The sequence below is a fragment of the Giraffa tippelskirchi genome, chromosome 2 (genome assembly GCF_054371585.1).
Source record: "Giraffa tippelskirchi isolate mGirTip1 chromosome 2, T2T-mGirTip1v1.2.pri, whole genome shotgun sequence".
NCBI lineage: Eukaryota > Metazoa > Chordata > Mammalia > Artiodactyla > Giraffidae > Giraffa > Giraffa tippelskirchi.
The window spans coordinates 223,906,976-223,912,790 of NC_137276.1; the positions used below are offsets into that span (position 1 = coordinate 223,906,976).

At 41.4% G+C, this 5,815-nt stretch overlaps 1 pseudogene across 1 annotated transcript; it reads right to left on the reverse strand.

The window, feature by feature from the left end:
• Positions 1 to 3,675: 3,675 nt before the first annotated feature.
• LOC145539648 (protein fem-1 homolog C pseudogene) lies at positions 3,676 to 4,670 on the reverse strand (annotated as a pseudogene). The gene has a single exon (XR_014077881.1). The product of XR_014077881.1 is annotated as a protein fem-1 homolog C pseudogene (transcript).
• Between the last annotated feature and the right edge of the window lie 1,145 nt (positions 4,671 to 5,815).

Here is a 5,815-nt window from a genome sequence, read left to right on the forward strand (position 1 = left end):
CTGAAAGGTCCTTGAACTCATTACATTCTTTTTTAGTTAGAGAAAAAAAAATTTGTCGTCAAACTCACAAATTTGTGTTGGAACAGTCACAAAGTAAAAATTTCCCAAATAGAATTCTCTATTACTAAGCATATTGCATCATTCATATTTGACAGTGTTTTCTCATAAATTTTTTTCTCATTTCTCATTTTCATAGCATTCTTTGGATTGTTGTGTATTAATTACACCTAGATTTAAATAAAGTGATCAAAATTTTAAAATTTAAATGTATAAAATTCTTCAAATAAATGTCAAATTCATTTTCCATTTGCATGTATATAATATATACATATAATATACAAATTCAATATGTACATATAATGTAAATATATATAATATATATGTATACACAGATGAGAAAACTATTTTGATTTTACATATGGCATACAAAACATCCTTTTGGTTTATAAATATAGTAAAATTTATCTCAGGAGTAGCATGGAACTTTCCAAGGGAAAAAATTCACTTTCATAACCAGTCTGAAAACCATTATAAAATATTGCCTCACACCATAACCCTCTTTTCCAGAATGGACAATATCCAAAATATGGCCTAAAAGTGCAGATGATCCTGGCTCTATGCTTTACAGTTACTATCTTTCTTCTCTTCTCTAGTCTTCTTCATGATCCATGTATCAAACTTCTGTTAAACCTCTGTTTAAATCCCACTCAGCATTCATTCCCAGCCATGCTTGCATCGGCTAGGTCTTTTGTTCTTATCCACTTGTTCCAATCAGTATTTTTTCTTTCTACTCATGTCTCTAATTTTATCATGATTTTTTTTTATCTTAAATTTTCTTTAGCATTTCTGTTTGTCTCAGTCCCTTATTACTCTCAGATTCAGTTCAGTTCAGTTGCTCAGTCGTGTCTGACTCTTTGCAACCCCATGAACTGCAACACACTAGGCCTCCCTGTCCATCACCAACTCCCAGAGTCCACCCAAACCCATGTCCATTGAATTGGTGATGCCATCCAGCCATCTCATCCTCTGTCATCCCCGTCTCCTGCTGCCCTCAATCTTTCCCAGCATCAGGGTCTTTTCCAATGAGTCAGCTCTTCGCATCAGGTGGCCAAAGGATTGGAGTTTCAGCTTCAACATCAGTCCTCCCAATGAACACCCAGGACTGATCTCCTTTAGGATTGACTGGTTGGATCTCCTTGTAGTCCAAGGGACTCTCAAGAGTCTTCTCCAACACCACAGTTCAAAAGCAGTAATTCTTCGACGCTCAGCTTTCTTCACAGTCCAACTCTCACATCCATATATGACCACTGGAAAAATCATAGCCTTGACTAGACGGACCTTTGTTGGCAAAGTAATGTCTCTGCTTTTTACTATGCTGTCTAGGTTGGTCATAACTTTCTTTCCAAGGAGTAAGTGTCTTTTAATTTCATGGCTGCAATCACCATCTGCAGTGATTTTGGAGCCCAGAAAAATAAAGTCAGCCACTGTTTCCCCATCGTCAGCAAATATTTTTTTCATAATACATTACCTACTCATTAAAGTTTAACCTTAAAGAAAAATTATATTGTCTTTAAATTATATAGCATTTTTAACAGGGTATCTTAAAATCCTGATGTCTTGAAAATCTCCAAAAATGAATGTGCAGTGATGAAATGACCTAGACAGGAGAAAGTTACAGGAAACAGTTGGCCAGTCTTCTGCTGTTCTTTGGCTCACTCTGTGAAGATAGCAAATCCAACCCACGTTTAAGCTTCTCTGGATGTAATCATATCTTGGACTTTGGTCTTTAACAACATATCACGTTCCATGATTTAAATTATTACTGAGGCTTTTGTTATTTTGTTGCTGTGGCTTTGTCTTGAGGCTTATAAATAGCATTTTTATTGAGATATAAATGACATATTATATTCATTTCAGATGTACAATGTAATGATTCAGTATTTGCATATATTGCAAAGAGATCACCATAATAATTCTATTTAAATTCATCACCACACAGGAGTTAAATTTTTTCCTGTGTTAAACACTGTTAAGATTTGCTGTCTTAATAACTTTCAAATGTACAGTATAGTATCCCCGTGGCATCTATTTTATAACTGGAAGTTTGTAACTTCTGACCACTTTCACCCATTTTGCCCACCCCTCACTCCTGCCTCTGCCAACCAACAACCTGTTCTCTGTATGTATGAGCTCAGATTTTTGTTTTCGCTTTTGTTTTTTAATTTCTCATATAAGTAAAATCATACGATATTTTTCTTTGTTTTACCTATTCACTTCCCATAATGCCAAAGTTTTCCTCTATTTCTTTGCATTGATCGCTGAGGAAGGCTTTCTTATCTCTGCTTGCTATTCTTTGGAACTCTGCATTCAGATGGGAATATCTTTCCTTTTCTCCTTTGCTTTTCACTTCTCTTCTCTTCCCAGCTATCTGTAAGGCCACCTCAGACAGCCATTTTGTTTTTTTGCATTTCTTTTCCATGGGGATTATCTTGATCCCTGTCTCCTGTACAACGTTACGAACCTCTGTCCATAGTTCATCAGGCACTCTGTCTATCAGACCTAGTCCCTTAAATCTATTTGTCACTTCTACTGTATACTCATGAGGGATTTGATCTAGGTCATACCTGAATGGACTAGTGGTTTTCCCTACTTTATTCAATTTAAGTCTGAATTTTGCAATAAGGAGTTCATGATCTGAGCCACAGTCTGCTCCTAGTCTTGTTTTTGCTGACCGTATAGAGCTTCTCCATCTTTGGCTGCAAAGAATATAATCAATCTGATTTCGGTGTTGACCATCTGGTGATGTCCACGTGTAGAGTCTTCTCTTGTGTTGTTGGAAGAGGGTTTTTGCTATGACCAGTGTGTTCTCTTGGCAAAACTCTATTAGCCTTTGCCCTGCTTCATTCTGTACTCCAAGGCCAAATTTGCCTGTTATGCCAGGTGTTTCTTGACTTCCTACTTTTGCATTCCAGTCCCCTATAATGAAAAGGACATCTTTTTGGGTGTTAGTTCTAGAAGGTCTTGTAGGTCTTCATAGAACCGTTCAACTTCAGCTTCTTCGGCGTTACCGGTCGGGGCATAGACTTGGATTACTGTGATATTGAATGGTTTGCCTTGGAAATGAACAGAGATCATTCTATCGTTTTTGAGATTGTATCCAAGTATTGCCTTTCGGACATTTTTGTTGACCATGATGGCTACTCCATTTCTTCTAAGGGATTCTTGCCGACAGTGTAGATATAATGGTCATCTGAGTTAAATTCACCCATTCCAGTCCATCTTAGTTCGCTGATTCCTAGAATGTCGATGCTCACTCTTGCCATCTCCTGTTTGATCACTTCCAATTTGCCTTGATTCATAGACCTAACACTCCAGGTTCCTATGCAATATTGCTCTTTACAGCATCAGACTTTGTGTCTATCACCAGTCACATCCACAACTGGGTATCGTTTTTGCTTTGGCTCCATCCCATCATTCTTTCTGGAGTTATTTCTCCACTGATCTCCAGTAGCATATTGGGCACCTACTGACCTGGGGAGTTCATCTTTCAGTGTCCTATCTTTTTGCCTTTTCATACTGTTCATGGGGTTCTCAAGGCAAGAATACTGAAGTGGTTTGCCATGCCCTTCTCCAGTGGACCACATTCTGTCAGACCTCTCCACCATGACCCATCCATCATAGAGCTTTAACACTTTTCCTATTGACATCTGCCCCCTTTTCAAGTAAATACTGAGCAATCTCTTTGTGTCCTTTGTAACATGAGCTCATCAAGCACGTATGTCCATGTCGGTTTGACACTTCCAAATCAGCTTTGTGTTCTACCAGGTATTTGACGATTTCCAAATGGTCATCGAAACAGGCAGCTCGAAGAGGCGTTGAAGTGGTTAAAATCGTGTTGTTGACAGATGCTCCGTGATTTAACAAAGACTGAACCACCTTCAGATGTCCTGCTGCAGAAGCGGCCCACAAAGGCGGAGCCCCCTCAATGGTTTCCCCATCAAAATTGGCAGAGCCCCCGACTTCTATGGAAGCACTGCACTGCTCTAGGAGGAATTCCACCATGTCAAGATGCCCATACCTGGTGGCCATCAAGATTGGCGTGGCCCCATTTGTTTTTTCAGAGATCAAGGAGGAAACCTTCTCTTTGGATTTGCTTGCCAACAATTTGGTGAGAAGCCGGAGTTTGCCATCTCTAGCTGCGTTAAATACCGCTGTCTTTAAATACATTTCTGTCCAGTTGAGAGGCTGTGCTTTATTTATCCTTCGAAGCAAAGCTCCAGCTTAACTCTATCGACCCAGGCAAGAGTTAGAGGAGCCAAAGTTCAGGGTTAATCACTGCACCCCAGAATAGATATAAAACCACGGAGAGTACGTTCTGTCTACTGCCTTCCAACATCCGACAGCCAGAGTACCAAACTGCCGAGGGGGCTAGTCCTCCCCGCCGCCGCCGGCCTTCCCTTCAAAGCGAAACCGTCGTCCGCGCCGCCATCAGGCCGCCCTGCTCCGCCTGCGGCCTCACAGCTCCGCCATGCCCCGCGCCCCATAGGCATGAAGCCGGCCGCGCCGCTCGCCCCGCCCCGCCACGCCGAGCTGCCTCCCGCCCTCCCAGTCTGCGGGGGCGGCAGCGGCTGCAGCGGCTGCCGCGGCGGATGGTGTAATGGGGCTGAGCGCCGCGGGACGGACAAACCAGAGCACCGGCAGCTTAGCCATTGGGCCGGGGGAATCTTCAAGAAAATTAGAGATACTAAAGGAACATTTCATGCAAAGATAGGCTCGATAAAGGACAGAAATGGTATGAACCTAACAGAAGCAGAAGATATTAAGAAGAGGTGGCAAGAATACACAGAAGAACTGTACAAAAAAGATCTTCACGACCCAGATAATCACGATGGTGTGATCACTCACCTAGAGCCAGACATCCTGGAATATGAAGTCAAGTGGGCCTTAGAAAGCATCACTATGAACAAAGCTAGTGGAGGTGATGGAATTCCAGTTGAGCTATTTCAAATCCTGAAAGATGATGCTGTGAAAGTGCTGCACTCGATATGCCAGCAAATTTGGAAAACTCAGCAGTGGCCACAGGAATGGAAAAGGTCAGTTTTCATTCCAATCCCAAAGAAAGGCAATGCCAAAGAATGCTCAATTGCACGCATCTACTGCACAATTGCACGCATCTCACATGCTAGTAAAGTAATGCTCAAAATTCTTCAAGCCAGGCTTCAGCAATACGTGAACCGTGAACTTCCAGATGTTCAAGCTGGTTTTAGAAAAGGCAGAGGAACCAGAGATCAAATTGCCAATATCTGCTGGATCATCGAAAAAGCAAGAGAATTCCAGAAGAACATCTATTTCTGCTTTATTGACTATGCCAAAGCCTTTGACTGTGTGGATCACAATAAACTGTGGAAAATTGGGAAAGAGATGGGAATACCAGACCATCTGACCTGTCTCTTGAGAAACCTGTATGTAGGTCAGGAAGCAACAGGTCGAACTGGACATGGAACAACAGACTGGTTCCAAATAGGAAAAGGAGTACGTCAAGGCTGTATATTGTCACCTTGCTTATTTAAATTATATGCAGAGTATATCATGAGAAACGCTGGGCTGGAAAAAACACAAACTGGAATCAAGATTGCTGGGAGAAATATCAATAACCTCAGATATGCAGACGACACCACCCTTATGGCAGAAAGTGAAGAAGAACAAAAGAGCCTTTTGATGAAAGTGAAAGTGGAGAATGAAAAAGTTGGCTTAAAGCTCAAGATTCAGAAAACTAAGATCATGGCATCTGGTCCCATCACTTCATGGGAAATGA